Here is a 19605-nt window from a genome sequence, read left to right as displayed (position 1 = left end):
GTGAAAAGTCGGAATCCTTGACTGATAACAAATCATCTAGCACCATGTCACACCCCAAAACCAAGAACGGCGGAAACGTTTTGGGGCGGAGGACGTCATGTAAAGTATCACAACACAGTATAACAGTAAATAAGCAAACAACATCATCCAATGCATTAAATATATAATTTTAATACAAGTGTGTTCTGTACAGTTATAGACACCAAAAAGTAAATCAAAATAATTACATGAGTCTTGAATGCACCCCATCTTCTCAAAAGCTGGTCTCGGTACCTGTCTACTGTCGACTTGAGAATACAAGTTATTTTGAAAGAGTTTATCAGCATTAAGCTGGTGAGTTCATAAGTATTTTAGTGTCGGTGTTTGTTATCAAAACGTTTGAACTTGGTTTTAAGTATGAGTTTGTAAAAGGTATGTAAATGTTTGTAAGTGTTTGTAAAAGTTTGAATCTCTCAGAAAAACCTATATTTTCTATTAAAGTCGCCTTCTACCAAAGCTTGACTGTTTCGTATGTTCGTTTGTTGTAAAAGTGTGTAATTTCCCAAGTGTAACTATCATTAACAAAATATAGTTTGTACATGAATGTATAAGTGAAATAGTCAGTAATTATATGTAAAGGGTAAATTATTATAGTACTGTAGTGTTGTATTATAAAAACTACTGCTGTACTAACTACCTTAAACCGGATTTATATTAATGTATCATGTGATTAATTGTACCATACTATTGACTGGATAAACTAGGACAAATGTAGGTCGTAAAAAGAAATGACTTTTGGCACCCACAGACCTGCAGGTCCGGCTGTAGCTAGCAGCAAGGTGTAGGATAGTCAATCCAGTATAGATCTATACTCAAACTTACGCTCTCCCTTCAAGACACTCTGGCTACAACACGGGCCATTACATTGAAGTCATGCTCCGATACAGATCACAATGGTTAACGTATTCATGTATATATAATGTAATATTACTCGTTCTAGTATCGTTGTATATGTTCTCTTTCTAGTATAGTTGTATATGTTCTCCTTCTAGTATAGTTGTATATGTTGTCTTTCTAGTATAGTTGTATATGTTCTCTTTCTAGTATAGTTGTATATGTTCTCTTTCTAGTATAGTTGTATATGTTCTCACAGTAATAATTATTGACTCATGAATGAACTGACTCATTGATCTAGCAATAGTATAAGTATGGTCATCTGTTACCCCGATGGTAACTTTCTAACGATGTAACCAGTATGTATAAACATGGAAGAACTTTTATGACTATATATGTACACGTGATATATAATTAATATTGAAACGACCTTCGGACGGCTACCGGATAATCCACCAGACCAAATCCAAATCGAGGAAAAGGAAATAGGGCGGACGGCCTTCCTAAGCCTTTTAAACATTCCTTATATAAATACACATATACGGGCGTGCAATTTATAATAAGTATAACAAAGTTTAAGTAAAAGCATTTGATAAGCAAAAGAGTTTGTAAAGCAGTTTGAAATGAAATAGTTTGATAAACAGTTTGAATAGTAATAAAATCATTGGTTTTGTAGTTATTAATCACATGTGATTGATGTAATAACTATAAGTATTCAACTTGTATTCCCCCCTATTAAACCATTTAAAAAATTTAAAACTATTTCAAAGGTTAGTTAAAGGGTTATGAACTCACTTGTGGTGAGTCGATTGGATTGAAGTGTCGGGTACGGTGCTAGGTGACAAATGAAGACTTATACACACGCACGAGCCTAGTTATCATATAATGAACAAATATATAACTAATTAGCCAATTTATAACTAATAAATTAATTTGTGACACCCTAGAACATGAAAACACTTTGTTTCAAGTGTTAAAGATCACAAGGATTGCATCCGAGTGTTGGTAGGGTAAAACTAGTGTGTTTGGAGTCCAAGGGTAAACTCCCTTGGAGTTTACGGTTTTGATGGTCAAGACCTAGGAAGTTTAAAGCAGTAAACTCTAGAGTTTACGGTCGTAAACTCTAGTCTTAAGGTCCAAGTGTTGTTTTGTGGTTTAGCAAGCCTTTTGAAGCAATTCTACTAAGTGGTTTGGCCTTTGGAAGGGACTAGGGCAACAAAACACCTCCTTTGAGGAGTTTACAGCCTATTGGCATTTTCCTTTGGGTTTACTACCGTAATCCCTTATGGAGAAGTGTATTGCCATGTTTTCAAGTCCCTAACACAATTAGGTAAGTGTATGTGCTAGTTTCTAAGCCGAAGGAAGGAAAATAACCCATTTAGACACACTTTAGGGTGTTTACAGTTTTGGGAGATCCCCAAACCGTAAACACCTTTAAATTTTGGATTTTGGTGTTTTTCAAGGCTTAGATACATCAAAGGAAGGTTTAATCAATCCATGGAAGGCTTAAACATCAAACTAGGGCTTAGATAAGGACTTAGGCACACTTTGGTGCTCTTTTTGGTGTTTACCGTCCAAGCATCTCCTTGGACCGTGAACACCTATATCCTTGTGTTCTTGACATTATTTCTTGATATTCAAATGTAATACTAGCTTAAAATCACTCAAGGATGGAAGCACTTACTATTAGAAAGCTTGATTTGAGTTAAAAGGCCAAGAACACTTAGTGTGTGTTCTTGGTGTTCTTGGTGTTTTGGAAATCTAGCCAAAATACAAATATGATTGGATGATTAGATGTATAAACACTAGATTAAGTGTTTTACTAACTTAAAAAGGTTAGAACACTTACAAGATTGAAGATTTGGAATTAAATCTTGGATGATATTTGAGAGAATATTTGGAGTTTACTCTTTTGACATTTAGGGAGTAAACACAAATGACTAACTTCTTGGGGAGTAAACTCATACATAGGTATGAGTTTACGGTTTTGGGTGATTTCTCAACCCAAAATATAAAATTTTGGTCGGGTGTTTCTATTACATGAAGTGTTTGCGGCTTTTGAAATTCAAAACCCGAGACGACACTTTCTATCACCCGTTCGTTTAAAAATAATATTAAAATAATCAAACGAACTTTATATTTCTTAAAAATAAGAAATAATTATGTTAACTTATGATACGAAGTGGTTGACTTTTAGGGTTTGACCGAATGGAAAATTTCGGGTTGTCACATCATCCCCCTGTTAAGGGAATTTCGTCCCGAAATTGAAGTCTAAACAAATAAAGTAGTTACAATTAACTAAGCAAAAAAGATGAGGGTATTTCAGTTTCATCTGATCCTCACGCTCCCAAGTGAATTTCGGTCCTCGCTTGGCGTTCCAGCGAACCTTCACTATCGGGATATGACTTTGCTTCGTCTGCTTGACTTCTCGGTCCATGATCTCTACTGGTTCTTCCAAGAAGTTGAGGCTCTCGTTGATCTCGATATCGTCGAGTGGGATTACAAGAGTCTCGTCGGACAGACACATTTTCAAGTTAGATACGTGGAATGTAGAATGTACGTTACGAAGTTCGTCGGGTAGATTGAGTTTGTAAGCTACAGGGCCAATTCTTGCAAGAATCTCGAAGGGCCCTATATATCTTGGATTAAGCTTTCCATGCTTACCGAAGCGTATCAAGCCCTTCCAGGGTGAGACTTTAAGAAGGACTCGGTCTCCCACCTGGAATTCCAAAGGTTTCCTTCGCTTATCACCGTCGGTCTTCTGTTGGTCTCTAGAGGCTTTCAATCGTTCATGGATCTGAACGATCTTCTCTGTCGTTTCCCGAATGATTTTCGGGCCTGTGAGAGTACTGTCAAAAACTTGTCACCTAGCTAAATGGGTATCACCCACTTCCGCCCAGCACAGAGGGGATCTGCACGTTCGGCCATAGAGGGCTTCGAATAGAGCAGCCTTGATGCTCGTGTGATAACTGTTATTGTAGGAAAACTCGACAAGGGGTAAATGAATATCCCATGCCTTTCCAAAGTCGATCACACAGGCTCTCAACATATCTTCCAGTGTTTGGATGGTCCTCTCACTTTATCTGTACTCATGTCCAGCCTTGTTCCCAGGGAATGTTGTAGCGATTGCCAGAATCTTGAGGTGAACCTACTATCTCTATCGGAGATAATGGATATAGGTACACCATGTAGCCGTACGATTTCCTTAATGTAGGTTCTCGTAAGTTTCTCCATCTTGTCAGTTTATTTGATAGGCAGGAAGTGTGCAGACTTGGTCAATCTATCGACGATGACCCATATGGTATCAAGTCCACCCGTTGTCTTGGGTAACTTGGTTATGAAATCCATAGTGATCCGCTCCCACTTCCATTATGGAATCTCTAGTTGTTGTAGTAAGCTGGAGGGCTTCTGGTACTCGACCTTAACCTTTGCGCAAGTAAGGCATTTACTTACGAAGGTAGCAATCTTCGCTTTCATATTAGGCCACCAGTATAACTTTTTAAGATCCAGATACATCTTATCTGAACCTGCGTGGATGGAATACCGAGTGTTGTGTGCCTCTGTCATGACCAAGTCTCGGAAACCACCGTGTCTCGGTGTCCAGATCCGGTTCATGAAATATAAGGCTCCACCACCCTTGGCTTCTAATTTTTTATCCATTCCTCTAAGGGATTCACTCGTCATGTTTTCAGGTTTCATGGCTTCAAGCTGGGCCACCTGAATTTGCTTAGGCAAGTGTGAATGGATAGACATTGTCAACGACTTGACTCTTCGACCAGAATATTCCTTCCGACTTAGGGTGTCTGCTACTATGTTGGCTTTACCCGGATGATAACGAATTTCGCATTCGTAGTCACTGAGTAGCTCGACCCACCGTCGTTGTCTCATGTTGATCTCCTTCTGATCGAATATGTGTTGTAAACTCTTGTGGTTGGTAAAGATAGTGCTTTTCGTTCCGTACAAGTAATGTCTCCAGATCTTCAGAGCAAACACAACTGCTCCTAGCTCAAGATCGTGGGTCGTGTAGTTAACTTTGTGTGTTTTCAGCTGTCTTGAGGCGTAGGCGATGACCTTACCTCGCTGCATCAGAACACACCCGAGCCCTTGATTCGACACATCGCAATAGACAACGAAGTCTTCTATCCCTTTGGGGAGGGATAGTATCGGTGCGGTGCACAAAGCTCGCTTGAGTGTTTGGAACGCTCTCTCCAGTTTCTCTTCCCAGTCAAAGGTCACGCCTTTCTGGGTCAGTGTTGTAAGAGGTTTTGCTATTCGGGAGAAGTTCTGTATGAACCTGTGGTAGTAACCAGCGAGACCTAGAAATTGACGAATTTCTATAGGCGTCTTCGGTGCTGACCAGTTCTCAATGGCCTTAATTTTGGATGGGGCCACGTGGATTCCCTCTTCTCTTACCATGTGTCCTAAGAATTCGACTCTTTGGATCCAAAATTCACATTTAGAGAACTTTGCATAGAGCTTCTCCGCTCGTAAGTTTCCTAGAACTTGTCGCAGATGATCGCCATGCTCTTCCTTACTTCGGGAGTAGATCAGGATGTCATCAATGAATACAATGACGAACTGATCCAAGTAAGGTCGGCATACTCTATTCATCAGATCCATGAAAACTGCTGGCGCATTGGTCAATCCGAATGTCATCACCACGAACTCGTAGTGTCCGTAACAAGTTCGAAAGGCTGTCTTCGGAATATCCTGTTCTAGCACTCGTAACTGGTGATACCTGGATCTTAGATCAATTTTGGAAAAGTAGTTCCCCCCTTGCAGTTGGTCAAATAAATCGTCTATTCGTGGCAGAGGGTAACGATTCTTGACCGTTAGTTTGTTAAGTGCTCTGTAGTCAATACACATACGGAATGATCTGTCTTTCTTCTTAACGAATAAGACCGGTCCTCCCCAAGGCGAGAAACTTGGCTTTATAAAGCCCTTGCTGAGCAGTTCGTTAACTTGACCAGATAGTTCCTGCATCTCTGCTGGAGCTAATTGGTAGGGCGACTTGGCTACTGGGGTAGCTCCTGGGACTAAGTCGATTCTAAACTCACCCTATCGTTGAGGAGGTAATCTTGGTAGCTCTTATGGGAAGATGTTGGGAAAGTCGCTCGCTACTGGAATGTCCTTTAGTTCTTTCGTTTCGAGGATCGTATCGATGATGTGAGCAAGGAATGCATGGTATTCTTTATGTAGATACTTCTGTGCTTGAATACTTGATATAATATGAAGACTCGTACTAGGTTTGTCGCCGTAGACGATAAGAGTTTCGTTAGTCGGGAGGTTTAGACGGACTGCTTTCTCATAGCACATGATGTCGTCGGGATGAAGGCTTAACCAATCTATGTCGATGATAACGTCGAAGATTTTTTATTAAGACCAACATAATGTCGATTGGAAATGAATGGTTATCTAGAGTTAGGGTACAACCTAAGTATATGCTACTCGTGCATTCAGTTTTTCCATTAGCCATTTCTACTGTGAATTGTTCTTTAAGTGTGTGCGGTTGTTGTTTAAGCATGCAAGCAAATTTATGGTTCAGGAAGCTTCGCTCCGCTCCACTATCGAACAGAATTCATGCATAGGAGTTATCGAGGAGGCACGTACCAGTCACCCCTGTCGGGTCAGCAACTGCTTTCTCATGGCCTATTGCAAGTACCCTTCCTGCTCCACCAGCATTCTTCACTTTTGGGCAGTCCCTCTTATAGTGGCCCGCCTCACCACATCCATAACTGGTCTGGCTCACGCCAGAGCTGGGGACTTGGGTAATCGGCCTCGCCGGAGATTTATAGAATCGGATTGTGTGTGCTTTCCTGTTGCAGTTTGTGCACTGCATTTCACGGTAGGGCCGTTGTGGTGGTAATTGCATTTTCCGCACTTAGGTAAATTTCCAACATACTGTCCCACCGGAGTAGTAGTAGTAGCAGGGGTTGTTGCGGCATGCACTGCCATAATTTGCTGCTTTTTGGCAGCTCGCTGTTTCTTCTTCTCCTCCCAGAACTTTCACTTAGTGTCAGTGGGTTTGGAGGGTTCCAGGATGGCTAGGGTTGTTGTTGTTGCAGGGGTTTTGACTCCATGGTCAATGAGTCGCTGTGCCAGTCTCTTGGCACTGTCGAAGGTAGCGGGGTTTGATGATAGGACGTTCCCCTGATACAGAGGCACTAGCCCCCATATGTACCTTTCGATCTTTTTCCCTTCAGTGGGAACCATATTGGGGAAGAGGGTCACCAGTTCGCTGAATCTGGCGGTATATGCGACTACGTTGGTGCCCTTCATGGTTAGGCTCCAAAGCTCCTGTTCCAATTTCTAGATTTTGCCCCTCGGGTAGTATTCCTTAATCATGAGGTCCTTCATGGTTTCCCAACCCATGTCATTCACCGCTACGAGAGTTAGCGCTTTAACGTGGCCGTTCCACCACGTCAGGGCTTTTCCTTAAAGGGTGCATGCGGCATATTTGACTTTGCTCGCAGCAGGGGATGAACAAATTTCGAAGACTGATTCAGTCTTCTCGAACCATTGCGAGAGGGAAATGACTCCGCCGGTTCCTTGAAATGACTTCGGCTTGCAGTTGGTGAAATCCTTGTAGGAGCATTCTTTCGAGCGCACAGGGATTTCAACAGGAATAGAGTTAACAGGGGTTCCACCTCTGCTGGCATCACTAGAGTGATACTGTGCCATGACAAATGCCACTGCTGCAGCTACGACAACATTCAGGGCTGTAGTATCGATGACCGGAGGAGGAGGTGGTGGAGGTGCAGGGTTATTCCTTGGAGATTTGCGAGCAGGCATCTTTCAGCTATAAGTTTATAAAGATAAACAAAGTGGTAAGAATAGATTGTAAGTGAGGTGAGAGTGACACATGGACTAACTAACCATAGCCCAACAGTTGAATGAGTGTTTGAGATCGCAACAAAGAATATTAGTAGGAAAACACAAGCGTATAGATTTTTCCCACAGATTAGATAACTGTCTAAAATACTGGTATTACTGATGTAATAAATTCAGGGAAAATCGACCTAACAGTAGGTCTTACATCATACCATATGGAAAAGTTTGACAGTTCCTAGATTCCTAATTAGAGTACTGAAAGTTAGGAATATTTTACAGACAAGTGCTACTTGGAGCACAAATATTAAAGGTTATTCCTTAATCAAAAGACAAAGATGTACTAGACATCTTCTAACGGCGATGGGAATTCCTCGGGCAAACACTGAGGTTTGTCACTTGACAAAACATTTCCTGAAGGTGTCGTTCATGAGCCCTCTGACGGGCTCGAAGTTCCATGACTTCAACTCGAGAGGCAGCCAGCTGTTGCTGAAGTGCCTCATTGGTTCTCCTAGTCCTTTCTATTTCTTCTTCCAGACGGCGGATGCGGACTGTGTTGACACTAGAGTTGGCATCAACCTCCATGACTCGGTCGATAGCTGCTCAACCTTGCTCAACATTACGAGCTATCCTGCAGATAATGATGGTCAGAGCTCGGTCAGCAGAACCACCTTGTAACAGCCCGGAATCTCAGGTATTATTAAAATTATGTTTTTGGGGTGATTTAAGAGGGGACTCGGCGAGTTGGAGCCTAGACTCGCCGAGTAGGATCGCGGACTTGGTCGCGGGTCCGCGACTGGACTCGACGAGTCCAGATATGGACTCGGCGAGTCGACGCTGTTCAGCCGAAACCCTAACCGTTCAGTTTGGATCGTATTTAACGCCTCTTAGGCCGTCATTTTCAGTCTTTTGGTCAATTGAGAGGAACCCTAATCGCTGTGGACGCCTAGAGCAGGAGAGAAAGCTTTGGAACTTGGAAGAATTGGTTAGGCAAGAAGAAGAGGGATTTGGCTAAAGGAATATCAAGGAGGATTGAGTCCTGAGATTTGGGGGACACAGAGAGTGCGTTTTCAGGTAATACTTGGACCAAATCTGTTATTTTAATGTGTATGTGAGTTTAGGGTTTATGAAACCCATGTAGTGATTAGATGGGTTATTATGTTGTTACCCAAACGTTTTTACCCCAGTAATGAAATGTTTAGACGTCCAGAGGGTCCCATGGTTGTATACCTTGGGGCCATACGTGATTCAGGAAGCAGTTACTCGTCTGCATGGCATGGACTCGCCGAGTTGTTCTTCGGACTCGGCGAGTAGCTTGAAGATTTACTGGGACTCGCCGAGTTGTTCTTCAGACTCGGCGAGTGGAGTCGGGGTGGCCCCGCGATTCTTCCAGGAGTAACTCGTCGGGCCGAAGAGGGTACTCGACGAGTAGATAAGGAATCTCAGAAGGTTGGAAGACGTCTAGACTCGCCGAGTCGCCATGGGACTCGCCGAGTCCGGTTGAGCTGACCGTTGACCGTTGACCAGAGTTGACCTAAGTCTGACTTCTTAGGGATAGTCACACTTAGAAGAGATAAGTATTAATGAGTTACGTAATGTTATAGGGAGGTTGTAGCTCGTCGGTTGTGCACGAGTCATTTCAGGAGTTGCTAGCTTTCAGCATAGACGAGGTGAGTCTTCTCACTATACTGTACCCGGAAGGGTTTGACTGTGTGACCGGGAGGTCGAATATGTTATGTGATATGTATGCTATATGTGGTAAGTTAATTATTATCTGTGCTATGTATGAAATGTTATGGGCCGGAAGGCGATTATGTTATGGGCCGGAAGGCGTTGTATTGAGGACCAGAAGGTCAGGGCCTGGAAAGGCGTATGTGTGTAAGTGTATATTGGGGAACTCACTAAGCATTTATGCTTACAGTTGTTGTGTATGTATGTATTTCAGGTACTAGCGAGGACCGTGGGAAGGCGCCGGCATGATCGATACACACTGAAGATTGTTTTATGATCTTGGGAGTTTGAATAATTGTACTGACCGAATAATTAAACTATTTATGCCTTGTTTTTAATGGAAACAATTATGTTTTAAAAATGAAAAATTTGTTTGAAAAATTTGAGTTGTTACAATTGGTATCAGAGCCTTGGTTTGAGGGATTCGGGTGCACCTTAGGGGGGTATCTGAACTCAAACCGAGGATTTGAGGAAGCTTTTCAAATAAAGGCATAACTTTTGTAAATGGTTTTGTGGTAAGCAAGAAAGAAGCAGTGTGTACGATCAGTCAGCGCCCGAACGGTAAAGATCCCCAAAATACCTTACAATATTATATGATATGAATTGTTATGCATGCTAGAAGACTAGGTACTCATGATAGGACTAGGGTGGCCTGATTTGTGATGCCTTAGTCTAGGGAAGTTTGCTTATATGAGATGCTTTGCTAGTATACGGGTAGATAGTGCATATCGGAAGTAGAGTACTCACTATCCGAAGTTTGGGGAGGAGGACTTGGGATGAACACCGATGCGGTGTGGTCGGTAGTATTGGGCCCGTACTACCGAGGACACCGGGTCAGTGGGAGACCCAAGTAAGAATCCCTGGATGTCGGGGACGGGGTAGGGTCGCGTTATCGAGTGCAATTACACTTGATAGAATCTCTGATAGTTTTATGTTGTATTTCAGAGATATCATGGTTAGACCGCGGCACGGGGCAAGTACGAGCGGTGTGAGTGACGAGGATATTCGTCAGATGATCCACGAGGATGTGGCGGCGGCGATCCGGGCTGAGATCCCGGAGATGTTTGGGTCGATCAAGACCACCCTGATGGAGACGTTCGACGAGCGGTACGCCGCATTGACTGAGGCTGCAACCGCTGTAGCTACCGCAGCTGTGGCCGCTACTAGGCCACAGGGGAGTGATTCATTGCTGTTCCGAGAGTTCAGCAACACGAAGCCACCAGAGTTCGACGGGACGCAGGATCCGATTGCTGCGATGAGGTGGATCGCAGATATAGAGGGGTGCTTCTACACTTGTTCATGCCCGGAGCACCTGAGGGTACGGTTCGCTTTGAACCAGCTCCGTCTGGGAGCCAAGGACTGGTGGAAGTTCGTGACGGCGAACTTCACTTTAGCAGAGACTGCGGCAGTGACATGGGAGGGATTCACTACCATGTTCAGGGATGAGTACGTTCCCCCGGTGGAGCGGGAACGATTGGTTCAGGAGTTCTTAGCCCTCAAGCAGGGTACTGATTCGGTGGCGGCGATCACGCGGAAGTTCCATGAGAGGGCGATGTTTTGCCCCGAGCTAGTGGCCACAGAGCAGGCTCGGATGAGCCGGTACTTAGGTGTTCTGAGGAGGGAGATCCGGGAGTTTGTGTCAAACTCCACTTATCATACTTTTACTGAGCTTCAGGCGAATGCCAGGAAGCGTGAGATCGAGTTAGAGACTCAGGCCAGGGAGGAGGCCGAGTCTCAGCAGGCAGATCGGCGACCGGCTCAGTCTCAGCCGGCAGCCAAGCGGATCAAGTCCGCCGATTCGAGGACGGGAGGTTCGAAGAACCACACTTGCGTAAAGTGCGGTAAGGGTCACGATGGGGCGTGTCGAGCCGGTGCTTGCTACAAGTGTGGCAAGGAGGGACACATTGCTAGGGAGTGTCCCAAGGGATTTATGGTTTGCTTTCATTGCAACCAGACCGGTCATCGGAAGGCCGAGTGCCCTCAGCTTCGTCAGGGATCTGCACCTGTTGCCAGGACTACTGAGACTCGACCGGTGAAGGTCGAGGCCCCGAGGGCTCGTGGGAGAGCCTTTCAGCTGACTGCGGAGGAGGTCCGCGCTGCGCCCGATGTTGTGGCAGGTATGTTGTAATTCATGTATTTATTTTAATGTCAAGATGTTATGCTTATGTTATTACATGCGTAGGTACTTTCCTTGTGAACTCTGTGCCTGCCTTAGTGTTATTTGACTCGGGTGCGAGTAGGTCCTTTGTGTCCTTAGCCTTTAGTCAGCATATCGGCGTTAGTCGTGAGTCGTTGAGTCGACCTTTGAGAGTTTCTATAGCTGACGAGAAGGTGATTTGTGCTACGGAGGTTCTTCGGGGATGTGTACTAGAGATTTTCGGGATTGGATTCCCAATTGACCTGATTCCTATCGTGATGGGGGATGTCTGTGTCATCGTGGGCATGGACTGGCTGAGCCGGTTCGGCGCTGTCATCGACTGTGAGCGTCAGTTGGTGACTATACGAGATCCTAGAGGGGGAGTTCTTTCGGTGTACGGCGAGGGTACCCGTTCGGGATCAGCTTTTTGTTCGGCTGCTAGGGCGAGGCAGTGTCTACGGCAGGGCTGTAAGGGTTTTGTGGCGTATGTGATGGATACGCGGGAGGTTCCCGAGAAACCGAAGTCAGTTGAAGAAGTTCCGGTGGTGCGCGAATTTTCAGATGTCTTTCCCGAGGAGTTGCCGGGAGTACCGCCTGTGAGGCAAATAGAGTTTAGTATTGATCTGGTTCCGGGGGCAGCACCTATTGCTAAAGTGCCCTATCGTCTTGCACCTCCAGAGATGCAAGAGTTGTCCTCGCAACTCCAGGAGTTGCTGGGAAAGGGATTCATTCGGCCGAGCAGCTCGCCATGGGGAGCACCTATTCTGTTCGTCAAAAAGAAGGATGGTTCACACCGGATGTGCATTGATTACCGGGAGTTGAACAAGCTAACGGTCAAGAACCGTTACCCGTTGCCGAGGATCGACGATTTATTCGATCAGTTGCAGGGAGCATCTTGGTTTTCCAAGATCGATCTGAGGTCAGGTTACCACCAGGTGAGAGTACGGGAGGAAGACGTCCAGAAGACAGCGTTTAGGACGCGATATGGGCATTATGAGTTTGTGGTGATGCCTTTTGGGCTCACCAATGCCCCGGCTGTGGTCATGGATCTCATGAACAGGGTATGCAGGCCGATGTTGGATCGGTCGGTGATCGTATTTATCGACGACATTCTGGTGTATTCGAGATCGAGAGAGCAGCATGAGGAGCATTTGAGGGAGGTCCTTGAGGTATTGAGATTGGAGAAACTTTATGCAAAGTTCTCCAAATGTGAATTCTGGCTGCGGGAGGTCCAGTTTCTAGGACATGTGGTTAATCAGAAAGGGATATTGGTCGATCCGGCCAAGGTTGAGGTGGTGATGAGTTGGGAGGTGCCGAAGTCACCCTCTGAGATCAGAAGTTTCCTTGGGTTGGCAGGGTATTATCGGAGATTTATCAAGGATTTCTCCAAGATCGCTGTGCCACTCACCAGATTGACCCGGAAGGGTGTTACGTTCTCATGGGGGCCCGAGCAGCAGACCTCCTTTGAGACACTTCGCCAAAGATTGTGCGAAGCCCCGATATTAGCTCTTCCAGAAGGGATGGAAGATTTCGTGGTATATTGCGACGCATCGATTTCGGGATTGGGTGCAGTGTTGATGCAGAGGGGTCATGTGATAGCTTATGCGTCGAGGCAGCTGAAGCCTCATGAGGCGAGATATCCCACGCATGATTTAGAGTTGGGGGCAGTAGTGTTCGCTCTCAAAATTTGGCGTCACTACTTGTATGGGGTTCGATGTACGATATACACGGACCATAAGAGTTTGAAGTATTTGATGGATCAACCCAACCTAAATATGCGTCAGAGGCGGTGGTTGGATGTGGTCAATGATTATGATTGTGAGATCCTGTACCACCCAGGCAAGGCTAATGTGGTAGCCGATGCATTGAGCCGCAGGGCGGAGAGCACTCCATTGCGAGATGTGTGCTTGAGACTGACAGTGATGACTCCTGTATTGGATGATATTCGTAGGGCACAGGCTGAGGCTATGCGACCAGAAATGCAGAAGAAAGAGCGGGTTGTGGGGTTAATCTCAGAGTTTGTCAAGGATAGTCGAGGCCTTATGACGTTTCAGGGTCGGATTTGGGTGCCGTTCGTGGGCGGTACGCGTATTACGTTGATGGAAGAGGCTCATAAATCGAAATTCTCGATTCATCCCGGTGCTACAAAGATGTATTTGGATTTAAGGAAGGAATATTGGTGGCCCTGTATGAAGAGGGACGTGGCATGGTTCGTTGAGAGGTGCTTGACCTGCCGTAGGGTTAAGGCTGAGCACCAGAGACCGCATGGCAAGTTACAGCCATTGGAGATCCCCGAGTGGAAGTGGGAACGGATTACTATGGATTTTATCACCAAATTGCCGAGGACTGCTAGGGGAGTTGACGCAATTTGGGTGATCGTGGATAGGTTGACAAAGAGTGCACACTTCCTTGCCATCAGTGAGAGTTCTTCGGCGGAGAAATTGGCGGAGATATACGTGAGAGAGGTGGTATCTCGGCACGGAGTGCCGATCTCGATTGTGTCAGACCGCGATGTGCGCTTCACTTCCAGGTTCTGGAAGAAATTCCATGAGGAGCTGGGTACTAAGTTGCATTTTAGTACCGCATACCATCCCCAAACAGACGGTCAGAGCGAGCGGACAATTCAGACACTGGAGGACATGCTCCGAGCGTGTGTGTTAGACTTCAGAGGTAGTTGGGATGCGTATTTACCATTGGCGGAGTTTTCCTACAACAACAGCCATCATTCAAGCATTGGTATGCCGCCTTTCGAGCTGTTGTATGGTAGGAGGTGTCGGACTCCCATTTGCTGGGGGGAGGTGGGACAGAGAGTGATGGGCAGCACGGAGATCATACTCCAGACGACAGAGCAGATTCAACAAGTGAGACAAAGATTATTGACTGCCCAGAGCCGACAGAAGAGTTATGCAGACAGGCGCCGATCCGAGCTTGAATTTCAGGTCGGCGACTTCGTTCTCCTGAAGGTCTCTCCTTGGAAAGGAGTGATTCGGTTCAGGAAGAGAGGCAAGTTGGGGCCCCGGTATATTGGGCCATTTCGTGTGGTTGCAAGGGTAGGCCGGGTAGCCTATCGGTTGGAGTTGCCAGCGGAGTTGGGTCAGATCCATGACACTTTTCATGTATCGCAGTTGAGGAAGTGCATAGCCGATGAGTCGGCAGTGGTTCCATTGGAGGATATTCAGGTGGATGCGAGCCTGAATTACGAGGAGAGACCAGTGGCGATCAGGGATCGGAAGATCAAGGTTCTGAGGAACAAGGAAGTACCTCTGGTGTTGGTTCAATGGCAACACCGTAAAGGATCGGAAATGACTTGGGAACCGAAGCGCGAAATGCGGGAGCAGCATCCGGAACTATTTGCAGAGTGAGACTTCGAGGGCGAAGTCTAATCCAAGTGGGGGAGAGTTGTAACAGCCCGGAATCTCAGGTATTATTAAAATTATGTTTTTGGGGTGATTTAAGAGGGGACTCGGCGAGTTGGAGCCTAGACTCGCCGAGTAGGATCGCGGACTTGGTCGCGGGTCCGCGACTGGACTCGACGAGTCCAGATATGGACTCGGCGAGTCGACGCTGTTCAGCAGAAACCCTAACCGTTCAGTTTGGATCGTATTTAACGCCTCTTAGGCCGTCATTTTCAGTCTTTTGGTCAATTGAGAGGAACCCTAATCGCTGTGGACGCCTAGAGCAGGAGAGAAAGCTTTGGAACTTGGAAGAATTGGTTAGGCAAGAAGAAGAGGGATTTGGCTAAAGGAATATCAAGGAGGATTGAGTCCTGAGATTTGGGGGACACAGAGAGTGCGTTTTCAGGTAATACTCGGACCAAATCTGTTATTTTAATGTGTATGTGAGTTTAGGGTTTATGAAACCCATGTAGTGATTAGATGGGTTATTATGTTGTTACCCAAACGTTTTTACCCCAGTAATGAAATGTTTAGACGTCCAGAGGGTCCCATGGTTGTATACCTTGGGGCCATACGTGATTCAGGAAGCAGTTACTCGTCTGCATGGCATGGACTCGCCGAGTTGTTCTTCGGACTCGGCGAGTAGCTTGAAGATTTACTGGGACTCGCCGAGTTGTTCTTCAGACTCGGCGAGTGGAGTCGGGGTGGCCCCGCGATTCTTCCAGGAGTAACTCGTCGGGTCGAAGAGGGTACTCGACGAGTAGATAAGGAATCTCAGAAGGTTGGAAGACGTCTAGACTCGCCGAGTCGCCATGGGACTCGCCGAGTCCGGTTGAGCTGACCGTTGACCGTTGACCAGAGTTGACCTAAGTCTGACTTCTTAGGGATAGTCACACTTAGAAGAGATAAGTATTAATGAGTTACGTAATGTTATAGGGAGGTTGTAGCTCGTCGGTTGTGCACGAGTCATTTCAGGAGTTGCTAGCTTTCAGCATAGACGAGGTGAGTCTTCTCACTATACTGTACCCGGAAGGGTTTGACTGTGTGACCGGGAGGTCGAATATGTTATGTGATATGTATGCTATATGTGGTAAGTTAATTATTATCTGTGCTATGTATGAAATGTTATGGGCCGGAAGGCGATTATGTTATGGGCCGGAAGGCGTTGTATTGAGGACCAGAAGGTCAGGGCCTGGAAAGGCGTATGTGTGTAAGTGTATATTGGGGAACTCACTAAGCATTTATGCTTACAGTTGTTGTGTATGTATGTATTTCAGGTACTAGCGAGGACCGTGGGAAGGCGCCGGCATGATCGATACACACTGAAGATTGTTTTATGATCTTGGGAGTTTGAATAATTGTACTGACCGAATAATTAAACTATTTATGCCTTGTTTTAAATGGAAACAATTATGTTTTAAAAATGAAAAATTTGTTTGAAAAATTTGAGTTGTTACACACCTTCACTCACGTTGTAAAAGCTTCGGTCCCCAAAGTATGGTAAGGGTTGACCCTGTTCGTCACTCAAGCGATTCAAGTTGGTTGCCCACAAGGGAGTGGGACCTGGGAAAGCTGGTCGAGGATTGTTGTTCGGGGCTTGACCTACTGGCGGTAGGTTGTTGACTTCAGGCTTAGAGTCAGATCCATCAGAAAAGCCTTATGCGAGGTGATCATCCAAAGGGATTGGATGCTCATCTTCGGGCTCTTCTTCGATCCACCCAACATTGCCTTCGTTGGGAAAGTACGTGTCGCCATGATGGAATCCAGCCATTTAATCTACGCGAGAAGAGAGGTATAAGAATCTAGTGTATAAATAGCTTGTAGTAGCACAAAATACTCCTATAGTATTTTATGTTTAAGATCTACTGTTCTCCTTATGGTATTGTTGGTATGTTTTTAGACTTGTTAACATATCACAACCATTCCAGGGCATATGCTAATCACTCCTCGGACCAGCATAGTTGATCAGGCTATGCCACTCCCAAGACTAACCATACATCCCCGAGCTCACTTTTGATATTTAACAATCGTAATACTTTTGTTCTTGTCATTGTGACACAGATTTTAGTATGAATGCAGAATAGTATACTTAATTAAATATTTTAATATTTAAAGTATAGACTCTTGATCATTGTGTTTTAATACCAAATGGGTTTATAGTTTAGTATATCTTTTATGGGTTGATATACTCAATTCACTATAAACCTGGCTCTGATACCAATCTGTCACACCCTAAAACCAAGAACGGCGGAAAGGTTCTGGGGCGCAGGACGTCATGTAAAGTATCACAACACAGTATAACAATAAATAAGAAAACAACATCATCCATTGCATTAAATATATAATTTTAATACAAGTGTGTTCTGTACAGTTATAGACACCAAAAAGTAAATCAAAATAATTAGATGAGTCTTGAATGCACTCTATCTTCTCAAAAGCTGGTCTCGGTACCTGTCTACTGTCGACCTGAAAATACAAGTTATTTTGAAAGAGTTTATCAGCATTAAGCTGGTGAGTTCATAAGTATTTTAGTGTCGGTGTTTGTTATCAAAACGTTTGAACATGGTTTTTAGTATGAGTTTGTAAAAGGTATGTAAATGTTTGTAAGTGTTTGTAAAAGTTTGAATCTCTCAGAAAAACCTATATTTTCTATTAAAGTTGCCTTCTACCAAAGCTTAACTGTTTTGTATGTTCGTTTGTTGTAAAAGTGTGTAATTTCCCATCATTAACAAAATATAGTTTGTACATGAATGTATAAGTGAAATAATCAGTAATTATATGTAAAAGGTAAATTATTGTAGTATTGTAGTGTTGTATTATAGGAACTACTGCTGTACTAACTACCTTAAACCGAATTTATATTAAGGTATCATGTGATTAATTGTACCATACTATCGACTGGATAAACTACGACAAATGTAGGTCGTAAAAAGAAATGACGTTTGGCACCCGCAGACCTGCAGGTCCGGCTGTAGCTAGCAGCAAGGTGTAGGATAGTCAATCTAGTATAGATCAATATGCAAACTCATGCTCTCCCTTCAAGAGACTCTGGCTACAACATGGGCCATGGCATTGAAGTCATGCTCCGATACAGATCACAATGGTTAACGTGTTCATGTATATATAATGTAATGTTACTCGTTCTAGTATCGTTGTATATGTTCTCTTTCTATTATAGTTGTATATGTTCTCCTTCTAGTATAGTTGTATATGTTGTCTTTCTAGTATAGTTGTATATGTTCTCTTTCTAGTATAGTTGTATATGTTCTCTTTCTAGTGTAGTTGTATATGTTCTTATAGTAATAAGTATTGACTCATGAATGAACTGACTCATTGATCTAGCAATAGTATAAGTATGATCTTGTGTTACCCCGATGGTAACTTTGTAATGATGTAACTAGTACGTATAAACATGGAAGAACTTTTATGACTATATATGTACACATGATATATAATTAATATTGAAACGACCTTCGGACGGCTACCTGATAATCCACCAGACCACATTCAAATCGAGGAAAAGGAAATAGGGCGGACGACCTTCCTAAGCCTTTTAAACATTCCTTATATAGCTATACATATACGGGCATGCAATTTATAATAAGTATAACAAAGGTTAAGTAAAAGCATTTGATAAGTAAAAGAGTTTGTAAAGCAGTTTAAAATGAAATAGTTTGATAAACTGTTTGAATAGTAATAAAATCATTGGTTTTGTAGTTACTAATCACATATGATTGATGTAATAACTATAAGTATTCAACTTGTATCCCCCCTATTAAAGCATTTAAAACATTTAAAAGTATTTCAAAGGTTAGTTAAAGGGGTATGAACTCACTTGTGGTGAGTGGATTGGATTGACGTGTCGGGTACGGTGCTAGGTGACAAATGAAGACTTGTACACACGCACGAGCCTAGTTATCATATAATGAACATATATATAACTAATTAGCCAATTTATAACTAATAAATTAAGTTGGGATACCCTAGAACATGAAAACACTTTGTTTCAAGTGTTAAAGATCACAAGGATTGCATCCGAGTGTTGGTAGGGTAAAACTAGTGTGTTTGGAGTCCAAGGGTAAACTCCCTTTGAGTTTACGGTTTTGATGGTCAAGACCTAGGGAGTTTACGGCAGTAAACTCTAGAGTTTACGGTCGTAAACTCTAGTCTTAAGGTCCAAGTGTTGTTTTGTGGTTTAGCAAGCCTTTTGAAGCAATTCTACTAAGTGGTTTGGCCTTTGGAAGGGACTAGGGCAACAAAACACCTCCTTTGAGGAGTTTACAGCCTAATGGCATTTTCCTTTGGGTTTACTACCGTAATCCCTTATGGAGAAGTGTATTGCCATGTTTTCAAGTCCCTAACACAATTAGGTAAGTGTATGTGCTAGTTTCTAAGCCTAAGGAAGGAAAATAACCCATTTAGACACACTTTAGGGTGTTTACGGTTTTGGGAGATCCCCAAACCGTAAACACCTATAAATGTTGGATTTTGGTGTTTTTCAAGGCTTAGATACATCAAAGGAAGGTTTAATCAACTCATGGAAGGCTTAAACATCAAACTAGCGCTTAGATAAGGACTTAGGCACACTTTGGTGCTCTTTTTGGTGTTTACCGTCCAAGCATCTCCTTAGACCGTGAACAC

General features: G+C 44.0%; 2 long non-coding RNA genes across 4 annotated transcripts; both read left to right on the top strand.

The window, feature by feature from the left end:
• Positions 1–8374: 8374 nt before the first annotated feature.
• On the top strand, positions 8375–10473 carry LOC128127614 (uncharacterized). 2 transcript variants are annotated; one of them, XR_008225518.1, is made up of 4 exons: positions 8375–8395; positions 8593–8775; positions 9306–9371; positions 10378–10473. It is a non-coding gene; the product is annotated as an uncharacterized LOC128127614 (long non-coding RNA). The 2 variants fall into 2 exon arrangements; XR_008225517.1 differs by lacking the exon at positions 10378–10473 and adding an exon at positions 9647–9813.
• Positions 10474–14884: 4411 nt separating this feature from the next.
• On the top strand, positions 14885–16365 carry LOC128127599 (uncharacterized). Of its 2 annotated transcripts, XR_008225495.1 has the most exons (4): positions 14885–14990; positions 15188–15370; positions 15901–15966; positions 16242–16365. It is a non-coding gene; the product is annotated as an uncharacterized LOC128127599 (long non-coding RNA). The 2 variants fall into 2 exon arrangements; XR_008225494.1 differs by lacking the exon at positions 14885–14990 and having other exon boundaries at positions 14997–15370.
• Positions 16366–19605: the final 3240 nt, after the last annotated feature.

Source organism: Lactuca sativa, chromosome 8 (assembly GCF_002870075.4).
Source record: "Lactuca sativa cultivar Salinas chromosome 8, Lsat_Salinas_v11, whole genome shotgun sequence".
Taxonomy (NCBI): Eukaryota; Viridiplantae; Streptophyta; class Magnoliopsida; order Asterales; family Asteraceae; genus Lactuca; species Lactuca sativa.
The sequence above is the reverse complement of the archived record's forward strand: the minus strand, read 5'-3'. Positions and strand labels throughout refer to the sequence as shown.